This window comes from Dasypus novemcinctus, chromosome 5 (genome assembly GCF_030445035.2).
Source record: "Dasypus novemcinctus isolate mDasNov1 chromosome 5, mDasNov1.1.hap2, whole genome shotgun sequence".
NCBI lineage: Eukaryota > Metazoa > Chordata > Mammalia > Cingulata > Dasypodidae > Dasypus > Dasypus novemcinctus.
Window position 1 is genome coordinate 76,617,809 of NC_080677.1, and position 17,768 is coordinate 76,635,576.

At 37.7% G+C, this 17,768-nt stretch overlaps 1 protein-coding gene and 1 pseudogene across 4 annotated transcripts in view; one reads left to right on the top strand and one right to left on the bottom strand.

The window, feature by feature from the left end:
- The window catches only part of PHTF2 (putative homeodomain transcription factor 2), a 170,225-nt gene that overhangs the window by 100,585 nt on the left and 51,872 nt on the right, over positions 1 to 17,768 (bottom strand). The window lies entirely within an intron of this gene.
- LOC101413179 (RNA transcription, translation and transport factor protein pseudogene) lies at positions 13,116 to 13,983 on the top strand (annotated as a pseudogene).

Sequence of the window (17,768 nt, forward strand, 5' to 3'; positions counted from 1 at the left end):
GTTCAAAGAAAAAAAAAATCCAGGATCAGGAGTGGAAGGAAAAATCTACAATACACCAGGCATGGTGCTATGTACTTCACAAGGCCCCTAGGTTAACCCTCAAAAATGTATATTGGGGAGTGGATGTGGCTCAAATGGTTGTCTGCTTCTCAAAGGTCCAGGGTTTGGTTCCTGGTGCCTCCTGGAAAAAAACAAAAACAAAAAAAAACAAGCAAAACAAATGAAAAAACCAACTCAAGGAAGCCAATATAGTTCACTGGTTGAGTGCCAGCTTCCCATATACAAGGTCCCAGGTTCCATCTCCAGGCTCTGGTACCTCAAAAAATCAAAACAAAATGTATCGCTTTCTTTCCTCTTTCTCCCTTACCGCTCCTGAACAATTCAGTCCTAAAGCTATTACAGGGGCAGGGAAATGGGGGCCAATAGTAGGATGCCAGAGCCAGAGTGGAAGGAACCACAGAGGGTGTCCACACATGGGCAAGGGGGATGTGGAAAGGAACCTTGCTTGCAGGGTGGGGGCAGCAATGTGAAGAGTCAGAGCCTGAGCAGGGCAAGAAGGATGACCACACATGGGGGTGGCCTGGCACAAGATGCCAATGCCCAAGCAGGGCAAAACAATATAATGCTAATTTTGTCAGGGAAAGTCACAATATCAACAGCAGGGCAATTGCATGATTTTAATTTTTATTATACTTAACTGTATTTTCCACTTTTCCTACGACACTACTTTTACAATCATGATAAAAACAACATATTAAAAAAATCAAGAGGAAATGGAAGCTGATCATCTCTTAGTAGCAATCAAGTGTTTGGCACTGAGCTAGGTGCTTTCTACACATTTTCTCATGGATAAATAATGAGGGTAAAAGGAGGCAACTGTTTAAAAATCAACTAAATGATGGCTCATTATGAAAATAAACAAGGCTTTTATGTTGAGATATATATAGAAACATAGCTAATATTTTAATAATAAAACTGTCAGAAACTCTAATACTATAAAAGGGCAGATAGACAAAACCTAAGATAAAAGAGGGAAAAATGATTAAAGAACCAAAACACTGGAATACAACAACTGTCCAAGAAAACAACATTCCATCTCTTTGGGCAGAAAATTCAGTTAAGTGGTGATGGAAGGAATGTAACTAGTTCACACAGGAAAGGAAGGGAATGGAAGGAAAGGAGCCTGGCAAACACCTCCCTGATGGAACTGGGAGAACTCCAAGTTCTAGAAGAAGTCAACAAGGGAAGGCCATCGTCAACTCTTCTGGCACCTGTAACAACCAGCAGGGGTTAGCTACATGAAAGGAAGAACAAGAAGCTATGGACTGTCTTTCTGATTCCTTTCCTCTGTTGTTCTTCAGTCCTCAAAAGAGATTAAAAAGATTAACCTTTGGAGCTAGTGAGCCTTACTAGATGCAGTGTTAATTTCAGAGGCCTCCTAATAAACCCCATATGCCAAGCCTCTATCTTTAATAAGGAAATAAATCTTTCACTTAAATATTTAAAAGCCAAGTCTCTAGTTGATTCAACAACACACAAAAGTGAAGTCGGTAAATTAATCACTAAGTACAAAGGATTGAAGTCCTGCTATATTCTGAGAGGGATTCCCAGAGGCCGCGTCTGTGTTTTATCACCTCCTATCCCACTCTCCCACCTTCACCACAGCTGAATGTTCCAAAGCAAGATATCTGACTCAATCTGAGCCAATCAGATCCTCTCTCCATTTCAAATGTCCGATGAACAGGAGAATTAGCAACGTATGGCTAATAGAGCTGAATAAAATTAAAGCGCTCTAGTGAAGTTTCTAGAATATCTGCTGCTGAAGGGCCCAACACAGCCCTCATTTCCTTTTCTTCCTATGTCTTTACTGTCTCCTGTGGCACAGTTTACATGTGTAGTGAAAAGTAGAAGCAGAAGTCAGTTGTGTTTTTCCTGGCTCAACTTTAATGAGAACATTAATGCAAACCAACACCACCCTGCATAATGTATGAAGACTGTTTATTTTTCCACTTTCTGGTACACAGGAGTATGTTCTCAGTAGATTTATTAATTAAGAAATTAGCTTGATTAATAACCTTTTCCAAGAAATCATCTTGGCAAAGATAATTTAACTTCTGCTTTTCTATTTAACTTAACCTTGAATCATGAATTGTGAAGACCCTGCTAGTAAAGAATAAAAGATCATTAGTTATTTTTATTAATCACATGAAAAGAATTCAAATACACCTTACCTTATCAATCAAACAGATGCTTAAAAACTAGGATAAGTACTAAACTGCTATTTAACAAATCTTTAGGATTAATTTCCAAGGGCTAAAGCTTTTAAAGTCAAAACCATAAAATTTAACATTACTCAATTAGTAATTATTTGGATTTTTTAATAAACTTGATTTCAATCATTCTATAGTGGAAATTATTTTAAAAGCTATTTATTACTTAAAAATAAATGACCTGGCTTCCTTGTTACTCAAGTGTGGCCTCTCTCTAAGCCAAACTGCAAATAAACTCCCCACTCCCAATGTGGGCCATGACTCCCAGGGATAAGCTTCCCTGGTACCAAGTGATTGTTACTAAGCATTAGTCAGTGATGTATTTAGAGAAAAACCTTGGAAAAAAGGGGGCAATATTAAATAAAAAGGAATTTTTATGGTTAAGAGATTTCAAAGTAAGTTGGGAGGTCACTGGAGGTTAGGCTTATGCAGGTCCCACACAAAATGCCATTGTAAACAAAGCTCAAACGAAAGTGTTACTAAGGGCCCTAGGGATGTCCAGACACCATATGCAAGCCACATGGCCGCATGAAGAAACATCCCCTCAGTAGGCTCTATCTGGGAGTACATGAAAAGTAATTTCCCCAATATAACATAGCTATTCTAATTTATAAATTCCCAAATCATGATTCTTCTACTTCTTTTATTTGAACCTATAATTTCCAATTTACCTATTAGGTATATTTCTCAAAGACTTAAGCCTTCGGATTTTCCTATACCAGTGTAGCCCTGAACCCAGCAGATGTGCAGCCAACTCCTACTCTCCAGTTTTTCAGGCCTGCCCTGGACATTTAACAAAATGACGATGGACTAGTCCCATCCCAAAAGCAAGGAGCATCTTCAGCTTCAAGCAAGCAAAACAATTCCATTCTTCTGCCCCATAATATCTATGTTCATTCTGAGCCTGAAGCAGTCAGAGTGGATACTGTTCCAAATCCCTCAAGACTGAGGCATGAACAAAAAATAAGGGTGAAATGTCATAGCTGACTAAAGCAGATTTATCATTATTATAGCTATCATTGTGTTAGCTGAGTAACATTGATTTTAAAAATTAATTTTTAAATTATAAAAAAAGACTTGGTTAAAAAAATTAAGGATTCACTTCCTCAGTTTCTAATCAACGAAACCCACTGAATGACTGACTATAACATTACTTACCTTCATTTTCCACCGAATAGTGCTGCTCATATATCAAACTTAAAAAAAAAAACAAAAAAGGACTTCATCTCCTCATCTAATCCAAGAAAAGGCATTCACCAAAATACGGGTCATAATTCTCTTGGCCAAATATGCAGTTATAAAAGTTATATTTACTCGGTTAAATAATATTGATCAAAATCAACCTACACTGAGAGGGGTGGGGGGTATATGGGGACCTCATTTTTTTAAATGTAATATTAAAAAAATAAAGACAAAAAAAATCAACGTACTCAGTAAATATACAGGATTTCTAATATACTAAGCAAATACATTTAAGCTAAAATAATAATTGTATTAATAATAAACAATAATGGCCGATTTGCTGTTGCTTGGTAGGTTGTGGTATAGGCAGGGAAAAGAGAAAGAGTACAAATTTGAAGTTACTACACACAACTACCAAGGAGTCCAGAACCAGGGACAGGAAAGATGAAAAAAGATAGTATAGGCCAGATCTGTTTGTAAAGTTGGGAGGTGAATCACTCACAGTGAAAAATGCAGATAGGCAGCCAGAACAACTGGGTTTGAATTCTGGCTCTATAACTCATCAGCTTTGTGATCTTGAGGAAACTACCGGACTTCTCTGAACTTTGGTTTCCTTAGCTACAAAACCAGGAAAATGGCAGTAATACCATTCTCATAGAGTTGCTATTATAAGGATTAGTCTATGAATGCAAAGTACTTTAGACAGTGTCTGGTACATAGTAACCTGCTGTTATTATATATAACAATCATGACATAGGAAGCTCTAGGGTCAACTCTTTTATTTACATAATGTCATTTAATCCTTATAACAATCCTTGAAGCAGACAGTATTAACCCTATTTCAGAGAAGGTTGAACAGACTTTGAGAAGTTCAATAACTCGCCCAAGAAAGTCACAAGAGGCTGTCCCAGCAGCTCAGGCGGCGGGAGGAGAGGTAGCGGCCAGCAGCCCGGCTTCATAACGGCCCTCGGCGCGCCGCGTCCCGCAGCACCAAGATGCCCAAGAAGAAGGTCAGCTCGGCCGAAGCGGCGGGGAAGGAGGAGCCCAAGAGGAGGTCGGCAAGGCTATCCGCCAAACCCGCTCCTATGAAAGTGGAAGCGAAGCCAAAAAAGGCAGCGGGAAAGGATAAACCTTCAGACAAAAAAGTGCAACCAAAAGGAAAAAGAGGAGCAAAGGGAAAACAAGCTGAAGTGGCTAACCAAGAAACTAAAGAAGATTTACCTGCAGAAAATGGAGAAACTAAAAATGAGGAGAGTCCAGCCTCTGATGATGCAGGAGAGAAAGAAGCCAAGTCTGGTTAATACCATATACCATGTCTTATCGGTGGTCCCTGTTTCTCCCTTCTTGTACAATCCAGAGGAATATTTTTATCAGCTATTTTGTAAATGCAAGTTTTTTAGTAGATCTAGAAGAAACATTTTTAAGAAGGCAATTGGAATCCCACCTTATCCCGTTTTTTTAAGTGTAAATGCTTTTTTTAAAGAGGGGAAATCATTTGCTGGTTGTTTATTTTTTTGTACAACCAGAAAATAGTTGGATATTGAATTATGGGAGGCTTTGACTGTCTTGGGTGTCAACATTCCACTGGGAGTAGCAGTTTTTATACCCTTTAATACAATATGTACTAAATGGTGATTTAGAATCAAAGTTATGCATTTAATATGTGTTGAACATTTTAAATTACTTCTATTCCCATGTTTTTTAGTAGACATGTTTCTTAAAACCACTCCCTGATCTTGGCTCTCCTTTTCAGAACTCTGTAACATCCTTGGTCTTGGTCGTCCAGTTTTTCTAATAACTTTGTTAATGTGCTGTAAAAGATTGGAAATATGAGTATGTAGTGTGTATGGTATTGTGAATTTGTGGGACTTAAAGATGTAACAGTTTATCAACGTTTGAAAATATTGGTACTTGATATTCTCTTAAGGAAAACTTGCCTCCAAATTTTAAGCTGGAAAGTCACTGGAATAACTTTAGAAAAACAACTACACGGCTTTTTAGGGTTTTGGTACGTACATTAAGAATTGTGTACAGGGAAACCGACTTTGGCCCAGTGGTTAGGGCGTCGGTCTACCACATGGGAGGTCCACGGTTCAAGCCCCGGGCCTCCTTGACCCGTGTGGAGCTGGCCCATGCGCAGTGCTGATGCGCGCAAGGAGTGCCGTGCTACACAGGGGTGTCCCCGCGTAGGGGAGCCCCACGCGCAAGGAGTGCACCCATAAGGAGAGCCGCCCAGCGCGAAGGAGGGAGCAGCCTGCCGAGGAATGGCGCCGCCCACACTTCCCGTGCCGCTGACGACAACAGAAGCGGACAAAGAAACAAGACGCAGCAAAAAGACACAGAAAACAGACAACCGGGGGAGGAGAGGGGAATTAAATAAATGAAAATTAAAAAAAAATAAAAAAAAAAGAATTGTGTACAAACTGTTCATAATGTCTGTGCTGATCTTCAAAACAACGAATAAAAATCTCAATTATGAAAAAAAAAAAAAGAAAGAAAGTCACAAGAAAACAAATGGCAGGACCAGATTCAAACATAGGATAAATGACTCCAGTGTTCCATGTTTTGTGGGTTCCCCCCACCCCCATTGATTTTAAGTTAAGATCTATAAAGTAAAAACAGAACCTATATCTCTCCATGTTACAAATTCAAATCGATTGTACAAAAATAAAAGGAATTTTTCTTTAAAAAGTTCTCAAACTGTTGGAATTTTCTCAACAACTATCCAAAGGTCAACATATCATTACCATTTTAAAGATGACAAAATTAAGTCTCAGAGAGGTTGAAGTAACTTGCCCAAGATCATACAGCTTTTTTAAGACCTGTAATTTAGATTATATCCACAGGTTTGGATGCCCATAGGCTTTCCATTACACAGTGCTACCTTCCTCGAATAGATCTGGATGGTCTTTTCTCAAAATAGCAATCTGTGGAAACTGTTAGTCTTAGTAGCAGAAACCATTTTAATCTATTTGCTTAGATAAGAATTCAGTAAACACACTATCTGAGATAAGTCCATTCTTTAATCTACTAAGATTTATTTTAAACTAATCAGACTTCTAAGAATAGCCATCACTTTTTCCTTGTATTCATGTAGTCAAAAGTCCAATTTTATTACTCCTTTTGCAAAGAAGAGACTAAATGCCATTCTGCAAGAGAAGGAAAAGTTTCTATCAAGGTATTTCATAGGGGTACAGGGGGAGGGGTATATATGTGCAGGGGAGGAAATGTTTTCTTAACATGAATGTGTACATTTACGATAACTTTCAACTATATAAACTCTTTATAAGAGGCATTGGGCAATGTTTAAAACCAACTTGTTTGAAAGTTCTGCCAACTTTATAAATTACTTGAAAAGGGTTTTATTAATCTAGTACAGGGGTTCTTAACCATTTTTATTCCATGGACCCCTATGCCAGTTAAGTGAAAAGAATACTACTGTAATTTATTTATGGCATACATTCATAAGTAAAGGAAATGATAGATTTCGATTAGAGGTCAGAGAAAATAAAGACAATAAGTTGATTTTTTTCAATTTAAGCTCACAGACCCCTGAAGAATCCCCCATCTAGTAAAACCAAAGGAGCATACACACGGACAAGATACATAAATGTTTTATAGCATCAAGCTGTAGATTAAATATTTACTTTATTACACTTTCTATGGCCTAATCTAAGATGTTGCTAGGATGAAAAAAGGAAGCGCTCACATATTTCTTGCCAACTGATGTCTCTTATTAGATAAGACTTTTTTCTTCCTTTGACACATTGTATTAATCAGCCAAAGGGGTGTTGATGCAAAATACTAGAAATCATTTGGCTTTTATAAAGGGTATTTATTTGGGGTAGAAGCCCACAGTTACCAGGCCATAAAGTGTTAAGTTACTTCTCTCACCAAAGGCTATTGCCGCATGTTAGAGCAAGATGGCTGCCAATGTCTGCAAGGGTTCAGCCTTCCTCTTCCTCTTAAGGCTCCGTGGTCCCAGCTTCTTCCAATATTAGCTGCAGGCTGGGATAAATCTCATCTCTCTCCCAGGGCTCATTCCTCTCCAAGCTCAGCTGCTACTGTAGGCTATTAGGCTCACCTCTCTTCCCAGGGCCTATGTTGTTTCTACAGAGCTGTTAGTAATAACCCAATTAGTTAAAACTGATTATTGCTTTTGTTATAAGTAAATAATCTCCTCTCCTTTTGATTTCACCTGAAAAGACCTACATTTTAAATCACAATCCAAAGACTTTATTTCTCACACCTCAGAAGAAGGTAATACAAACCTTTAAGAAATCCACACTTAGCATGCAAAGATCATGCCAGTTTAACTCTCTTCCAGGATTTCCAAAGCTATTGGAGTCTCAAACTAAAGGTATAATACCCAAAGTAATGAAATAATTAAAAGAAATGGTTATGCAAATTGAAACCAGGAGATACCATTTCATACCCACTAGAACAGCTATCAAAAAAGACAAGTGTTGGTGAGGATTTGGAGAAACTGGAACCCTCACACATTGCACATGAGAATGTATAATGAAGCATCTACTTTGGAAAACAGCTTGGCAGTTTAGAAATGGAAGCAATTTTTAAAAAATGGAGTCTCATCCTATTAGATGCCCAACTTAAGACATGACCCTATTTACAAAGAGAAATTAAATCAGAAAATCTGCATTCAGTCAAAATTATTATTTGTATTGTTTGTCTTTTAAAAGCAGATGAACTAAGTAATGGTGAGGGCACTGAACTAAATCCTGGATTTAAACTGTAGCTTCACCACTTATTAACTCTATAACTTCAAATTACTTTGACCTTTCTAGGTTTTCTCATTTACTGTAGTAGAGAGAGATTTCTGAGCAAAATCCCCACTTTTTAGAGATCTTTCCCTGATCCTTCTGCTCAGGAAATAATGTAATAACATCTGCATCAGGAGCTTTGTTTGAGAAATAATACGAATAAATGTGATGGGTAACTTGCAAGTAAAAGTAAAAAAGTACTGGAAGTGCTGTTATTAATATTCATTAAAAAACAAAACCATTTAAACCATATAAGATGGCAAGAGAGGAAGTAGATTGTCAGGGCAATGCTCTAAAATAACCACTTGACCACTACTGCATGGATTGACTGGGTTCCCACCTTGGACAGAATGCCTAATCCCTGGGACTGAAGGATACTAGAGTCTCTGATTTTCACTCTCATGCCAGATGAGGCAGATAAAATAGTAATTTATTAATTATCATTTGCCCTAAATGCTTTATATGTATTAACTCATTTATTCCTCATAACGCTAAGAAGTAGTTATTACTAGCTCTGTTTTACAGTTGTGAAAACTGAGGTTGTACAAGGTAAAACATTAACTATTAAGTGGCAGAATATAGGAAATCAAATCCAGATTGGCTCCACAGCTGAAGTCTTTACCCACCAGTAATTTTGTTCATATCCAAAAGCTACCCTATGTTCTCTTGCCTTGGCTCTGATCACTAAAGGGCAGGTGGCATTTAAACCTTAATGACTGCCAGCTATTTCTGCATCTATTGATTCTCCATGGGCTGCTTTGTGAGTAGAGAAGCCATCAGGCCCTGTTCAGAATGCAAATGAGAATATATAAAATACTTTATATTCACTCTTTCCTAAAAATACACAAAATAGTTAATATTTTTGGTAACCACAGGGTTACTCTAAGGATAAAATGTGCTAATACATATTGAGCTAACAATAGTAACAGACAAGGAGGAGCTCAATAAATTTTAGCTATTATGCTCTCTCCAAGAATTACCCAACACTTCCTTTTCCTTCCTTCCTATGGCAGCAACCTATTCCAAAACATAACTCTGACTAAACCGTGTGTAAATAATATGACTCAAGATTGCAGCCCCTTCTTTGTTTATATATTCCTAATAGTTTACTAAAAATAGCATGGAAAGATGTATATTTTTTAACCAATTCAAATGCCAAGAATATTAACATTTCTTGGTTATTAAATAACTTTGTTTTTAAAGAAATTCCCAACTTCTTATTACTGCTTATTCAATCACATGAGATAGAAAATGAAATCATGAAGTATATCTGAATTACTCAAAATGAAATATATTAACTTGGTTGGCTTCCTACCACTTGCCAACTTAGGGAAAAATTAAAACAGAGAAAAAGTTAATATTAATTGCTTCTGGAAGTGACATCTTCAACATGGCCATGTAAGACATCCCCTGAAAAACCTCCCCAGAGATTCACTGAACAGAAGGACAAATTCTACTTGCTTAGAACTCTGGAGGACAGTACAGACTGGAGAAGGACTCAACAAATGCTGAATCAAAGAAAGAGAAAAATATCAGATAGAAAGCTTCCTTCCTGGATCTGTCAGTCCTCTTCCCCGCCCCTCCCCAACTCAGTCCCCCTCAAAGCTTGAGAGCTTTCCAGAGCCAGCAGCCCAGGTGCCTACTCAGGGGACTGAAGGGGAACTCACAGCGGTGAGTTAGAACTTCATGCATATGCAGGCACTGGTACCCAAGCCCTCAGAGACCCAGGGCAGAACACAAGCCACAAAGAGAGAAAAACCACTGCAACTGCAGCAGCCAAGTGGTGTTCTCACTCAATCCAGTGACTATCAGAGCGACTTCTTTTCTGGAGTGACCCACCATTCTGGATTGACCCCATCTGGTTCCCTCAGGTGAGTTAACCTAATGGGAAAGAAACGAGGGGCAGAAAAGTCTCACAAAGAAAAATAAAGGGTGGCGGACTTGGCCCAGTGGTTAGGGCGTCTGTCTACCACACGGGAGGTCTGCGGTTCAAACCCCGGGCCTCCTTGACCCGTGTGGACCTGGCCCATGCACAGTGCTGACGCGCGCAAGGAGTGCCCTGCCACGCAAGGAGTGCCCTGCCACGCAGGGGTGTCCCCTGCGTATGGGTGTCCCCCGCGTACGGGAGCCCCACGCGCAAGGAGTGCGCCCCATAAGGAGAGCTGCCCAGCGCCAAAGAAAGTGCAGCCTGCCCAGGAATGGTGCTGCACACACGGAGAGCTGACACAACAAGATGATGAAACAAAAAGAAACACAGATTCCCGTGCCGCTGACAACAACAGAAGCGGACAAAGAAGACGCAGCAAATAGACACAGAGAATAGACAACTGGGGTGGGGGGGGAAGGGGAGAGAAATAAATAAATCTTAAAAAAAAAAACAAAGAAAAATAAAGAAGCGGGGGTGGGGTGGTGGGTGGTTAAATTGAATGGTCCCAGAACTGAAGAGTGTAAGGAAAACAGGACACTGAATGATGGAGAGAATTCAAACAAATCATAGGAGCTGGGGAGAAAATTCTGTACAAAAAATCAACAGAACAGATCAAGATTCCTGGAAAAGGAACAGATGAAAGGAAGTTTTCTCCAGGAGGTAAAACAATTACACAAAAAGTACAATCTTAAAAATTGTACTGCATATCCAGAACAAAAATCAGAAGAAGAGCTGAGAAGATCTGATGAGTTAAACTCAGGCTATTCTAAAGGTCCAGAATAAGTTGGACCAAACATCAAAGAGCTTTAACACAAAGTCATAAAATATTTTTAAACCCAGGAGTTCATAATAATAACTAAAAACCAAACATAACACACCTTTCAGGGATGCTAGGTTACTATCATGTTACTTTCTAAAAGGGCAAAAAGAAAAAATGTACTATACTAGTATTATTAAAAGAGCACATTCAACTTTTCTGCAGGTGGTGCATCTAATCCAATCTGGTCTCCATGTCCTTGAGGAGAAGATATTAAGAACCAACTTGAGCTGGTTAAAAAAAAAAAGGCAGAAGTGGTCATTCCAAACACTGTGAAAAACAGCACGGGGAGATTCCTATTTCAAGTTGTTTTGTTGGGGAGATAGAGGGTAAGTCAAAGGCAGGAAGGGGTAAGCAATGAGGCTAGAAAGCTAATTGGAATTAGATTTGAAAAATTCTTACAGGCATTGTGAAGACACTTGGGAATTTATACCTGACGTGAGAGAAAGCATCTGAAGAGCATTAACCATGAAGTGACAAGGACAAATTTTTTAAGATAAATAATTTACATGGTTATGAGGAGAAAATATTTGACTGGAATAAAAAAGAAGGAACAATGAAGGAAGGAAGATTATGGCAGATATGAGAAATATTTAGGAGAAAAGCATAACAATGACAATTTGAAGAACAAATTTAGAGGAAACTATGTGAATCCATAGCACACTTTTGGAAAATAGTTGCAATAACTGGGTGAGCACTGAACCAAGAAATTATTCAGGATGAGAAACAGAAAGAAAAAAGAATGAAGAAAAGAAAACAGCATCTAAGAGGCCTGAGGCACCATGAAGCATACTAATAGAAGCATTATGGGAATCCCAGAAGGAGAAGAAAGAGACAAAGGGCAGAAGAATATTTGAAGAAGTAATGTTTACAAACTATCCAAATTTAATGAAAGACATGAATATACAGATCCAAGAAACGCAACAAACTCCAAACAGAATAAACTTGAACATATCCACACCCAGACACATTATAATCTGTTGAATGTCAAAGACAAAATGCTGAAAGCCACAAGAGAGAAGCAACATGTCATGTACAAAGGCACCTCCATAAGTCTAAATGGGGAAGTGGGTGTGGCTCAAGCAGTTGGGCACTCGCTGATCACATGGGAGGTCCTGGGTTCCGGTCCCTGAGTGTCTTAAGACGAGCAAGATAGCAAGCTGGTGTGAAGGGCTGGCGTGGTGAGACGATGCAACAAAGAGACACAATGAGGAAACAAAATAAGACACAACAAAGCAGGGAGTAGAGGTGGCTCAAACAACTGGGCACTTTCCTCCCATATGGGAGGTCCCGGGTTTGGTTCCCAGTACCTCTTAAACAACAAAAAAAGAGCACAAACACAACAAACAGGCAGAGAACAGACAGCAAGTGCCAGCAACAGCAGGTGGGGGGTGGGAGTGGGAAGAGGAATAAATAAAATAAAAATAAAAATAAAATATTAAATGCTGATTTCTCATCAGAAACCATGGGGGCAAGAAGGAGGTGGGATAATGTATGACCAATTTAAAGTGCTGAAAGAAAAAAAAATGCAAACCAACAATTCTATCTATATCCAACAAAATTGTCTTTCAAAAATGAGGGAGAAATTAAGACATTTCCAGATAACACCACTTTTAATAATGAATAAAACATCTAGACAGAAAATAAATAAGGGAATGTATGCAAATCCTACCAGGACATTACATTTTGCAGAGATAATGTCTCAGTAATAAAAGTCAGCCTAGGGAAGTGGATGTGGCTCAAAGGATTGAGCTCCTGTCTACCATGTGGGAGGAAACAAAATTAAACACAACAAAGCAGGGAGTAGAGGTGGCTCAAACAACTGGGCACTTTCCAGTAGTAACCCAGGGCCTCCTTGTGAAGGCAAGCTGGCCCATACCTCGTGGAGAGTTGACAGCCCGTGCCCTGCAGAGAGCTGATGCAGCAAGTCGACACAACAAAGGGAAACAAGCAGACACAGAAGAACGTGCAGCAAATGGACACAGAGAGCAGACAGCAAGCAAGCAGCAAGGGGGTGGATAAATGAATAAAAAATAAGTCTAAAAAAAACGTCAACCTACACTGGTAAAACTAAATATATTAAATTTTTCCTAAATGTAGTCAATGGAGCACTTCCTTGCTTCTCCTTTCCTGGCCAAGGCCCAGGGGACCACAGTGAGAAGCTGAGACCATGTTTCGACGCAAGCTGACGGCCCTCGACTACCACAATTTTTCCGGCTTTAACTGCAAAGATGAAACAGAATTTAGAAACTTTATTGTTTGGCTTGAAGATCAGAAAATTAGACACTACAAGACTGAAGATAGAGGTAATTTAAGAAAACATCCACAGCAGTGACTGGCCCAAGTTCTTTGAAAAGTATCTCAAAGATGTTAACTGTCCTTTCAAGATTCAAGATCGACAAGAAGCAATTGACTGGCTTCTTGGGTTAGCTGTTAGACTTGAATATGGAGATAATGGTGAAAAATACAAAGACTTGGTCCCTGATAATACAAAAAATGCTGACAGTGCAACTAAAAATGCAGAGCCATTGATAAATTTGGGTGTAAATAATCCTGATTTTAAAACTGGTGTAATGGCTTTGGCTAACCTTCAGATTCAACGTCATGATGATTACCTGGTGATGCTTAAGGCAATTCGCATTTTGGTTCAGAAGTGCCTGACACAGGATGCAGTTGCTAAAGTAAATCAAACAAAAGAGGGCTTGTCTGTTGCTTTAGACAAGCATATTCTTGGTTTTGACACAGGAGATGCAGTTCTTAATGAAGCTGCTCAAATTCTGCATTTGCTGCATATAGAAGAGCTCAGAGAGCTACCGACAAAAATTAATGAGGCCGTAGTAGCTGTTCAGGCAATTATTGTTGATCCAAAGACAGACCACAGACTAGGAAAAGTTGGAAGATGAACATTTTAGGATTTCAGCTTCTCACCTGCTTAGTGCAGCTGGGAACCATGTACACTTCTGGCATGTGTTTCGAAATTAAATGTCAGGTTATCAAGGGAGAAATCCCAGGAAAATGACTCTGTTCTAGAGATTTACTGTCACTGCTTTTTTTAATAAAGTTGGGGAAAGTGGAAAAACAAAACAAAACAGCTAAATGTAGTCAATGTAATAAGGCTCTATGTATTACTGTTTTCCTTTAATTTTCTATCATTAAATACCAATGAACTACATAACAAATGGTCACAATGGACAAATATGTGATAATTAAAAATACATCCAACTGCCTACCATTTTAAGATTGAAAAACTAAAGATCTCATCCCAATTCCCTAATGCTCTACAAGAATTAAATTATAATAAGGCCACCTTACAAACTTGCTCTTACTATACTGTCTTCCATCTGTTTAAAGGCATGAACCAAGCCCATTTCCCACACACCTGGTCAATCAGAACTCTTTATCTGTAATCCTAACCCCATCATAATAGGTAGAGGAAAGACACCAAAACCAGAAAGCAAACTAAAGCAAGATTCCCTTAAAATGACCAAGTAAAATGTATCCTACTAAGGATACTAATTTTGGGCAAAAGTTCAAGTGGAAAAAATACCCTCTCCAGCATTTTATTCTCTGTGAATCAATCCTTGGTATTCAATTAACAGCCTTTAATTGAACAAAACTCTATGGGCCATTTGGCAATGAGCAAATTTAGCTTCTAAGTTACCCTATTAAACAGTATTTATAAATGTCAGTCTTTGTAGAACTATAAACATACAGCAGGTTAACAACAGTGTTTTAGAGACTCTCAGACCTTTCAAAGCTGGTACATTTGCTTAATTTTAGGCTGCCAATGGCAACCTACCAACTTACTTCCCACTATGTCTGTTACCATGGTTAAATATAAACTGACTGCAAGATATTTGGAATATAACTGGCAAACATTATGTCCTTGCCTAACATCTCTATTTTAAAACTATTCATCAGAGAAGGAAAGAGTTAGAAACTAGTTTGTCAGGATGTCATAAAATATTTTTCTTCCTGACTTCCAACAAGTATGAGTAGCTTTATTCCTTAAAGAACTTCAATGCCATTCAAATAACATTGTTTCTTAGATCTCCTCATACTTACGTAAACAGTTACATTATTTTTAGACAATATATCTGGCAAGTGCTGTGCGTAAATGAGCGCTTACTTTTAATAGAATATTCCATTTATCAAAAAAAGTTAATAAGCAAATAAGTAATTAAAGTATTTCAAAGAAGTTATATACTATGTAGACATTCCTAGTTCTGATGTACTGAAGTACTTGCAAAATAAAAAACCAAAACTTTTTATTACCAAATAGTTAACTTCTAAAGAGGACAAATACATAATAAATACTAGTTATTTGGGTATTTAGGTATTCACAGTGCTTGAACAATGTGAAAAGATGTTTTTAAAACTTTAAAAACAGCTTAAGGGAAAGTGGCTGTGGCTCAATGAACTGGGTTCCCGTCTATCATATAGGAGGTCCTGGGTTCACGTCCCAGGGTCTCCTCGCGAAGGCAAGCTGGCCCACGCCCGTGAAAAGTTGATGGCCCATGCCTGCGGAGAGCTGGATGACACAAAAAAGAGACAAGCAGACACTGAAGAACACACAGCGAATGGACACAGAGAGCAGACAGCAAGCAAGCCGCAAAGTGGAGGGTGGATAAATAAATAAACCTTAAAAAAAAAAACAGATTAAGAATTTTCTACTGATATTGTTTTTAAGAATGTAGTACTTTCATATCTAGGAGTGCTATGTGTAATAGCCTAGAAGGATATTACCAGGGAATGGTACAAGGTATTTTTTTTTTCTATTTTTCCATTCTCTTTACCCATAGGATTTGAATCTTTTTCTTAAGTACAGGTATTGTAGTGCAAAAAGTGAAATTCTATAACTCATGGTACAGCTGAGAAAATCTCTAGACTAGGCTTAAAAAAAAAAAAAAAGAAAAAAAGACCTCTACTCTCGTCATCTCTCTGGGTCTCATTTTCCTTATCTGCAAAATAAAGATACTTGAAAGGTAAATATCCAAGGTATCTCTTTCCCTCTCTACATTTCTATAATTCCTTAGTAAGAAGGTAGATTCTAGCACAAGGCAAACTCAAACTTTGATAACCCCAGGCAAAAAAAGGACATAAATAAGGGTTTCTTAAATCACAGAAAGAATTATCACCAAAGTCAGTTCACTGGAGTATCTGAATTTTAACTCAAGAAGAAGGCCTCCCTTAGATTTTGCTTCAAAGCAATATAATTAATACCTACAATTCCATTAAATCATTAAACAAAAAATGGGGCTGAGGTAATAGAAGTGAAAATTCACAGCATAGGAGAATAAATGAATCACATTGATTTTATAGACCAAAGCCATAAATAATACACAATAAAAACTAAGAATCAAGAAAAGATTTAAAAATGGTTTCCATGTGCAATGTTAAAGAAATTTTGGAAACAGTCAAAATTAAAAGAATATTTGTTCACTTAAAGGAACTTACCCAGAAAATCCATCAAACAAAATACTGTATTCTTCAAAATTACCATGTAAAATTTGTAGGTATTAAATTAAGAAACTATATCTGCTCTTGTATTTATTTACCCACTTTCTAACACATTATTCATTTTGTTCCTTCCTAAATCACTCCTCTTCACTATGAAAAGAAAATACTTCAAATCACCCCAGATAAAGAATGATATATGCTGAGGAAAAAATTATTTTGTGCTAGAAATTAAAGCGAAGAATAAAGGAGAGAGTGATTAAATACAAGCATAGAATTCTCAAAGACACAAAAGAAACTTAACCAAATCTTCTACTAAAATGTTCTTCCATTTTAACAGACGTAGGAAAGTTCAATTTAAAATAATTAACCAAATACATTATTAACAACAACACTCCATATTTATCAAAAGAAAACGAAGGGAAGGTGGGGAGGGGTCAGTACAGCAATAGTTATTGACCACTTACTGTACCGCAAGTGCTATGCTTCCTGTTTACACATATGATCTCATCTAAAAAGGTTAAATGACATGACCAAGGTCTCCCAGTTAATGAAGAAAATGAAAAAAAAGCTTGATCTTATTCACATCTCATAAAACTAAATCCCATATTCTTTTTTTTTTACCCTAAGCATTGATAGAGAACCTTCTTTGCCTTTGCTACAAAAATATTAGAATATTACTGATAACTATAGTCTATAAATGTATTTTCCCCATGTATCACCATATTCTTAATACCTTGCAATAGAGGAACATTCTTGTATTTGTGTTATTAACCACAATCCTCACCTACTGCTGAAATCACTGTATTACATATATATAATTCCTAGATTATCCTCTAGCTGTCTTTCCATTAACATTAACCTCCCTACACTACCTACCCCTTTCAGCCACAAGCACATTTATAAATCAGCAATGTTAATTACACTCATTATAATGTGTTACCATCAACTCTATCCATTTCCACATATTTACAATCAATCCTATTAAACATTCTGCATACATTCAGCATCAGCTTCCCCTTCTCAACCTACATTCTCTCTCCTACTAACCTATACTCTATAGTTTAACTCCGTAAGTTTACACATTGTATTTAGTCCTTATCAGTGAGATCATACAATATTCTTCCTTTTGTGTCTGGCTTATTTCACTCCACATAACAGCAATTCTAAAAGGTAAATATTCTTATTTCAGTATTATAGATGAAGAAACTATGGCTAAGGGAAGAAATTCATCCAAGGTTAGTAAATAAAATCAACTAACTGAGGATCACTCAGGAAAGGCAAATAGACCCTCCAACACATGATCAGTAAACTATTGTTCATAATTAGCCCCA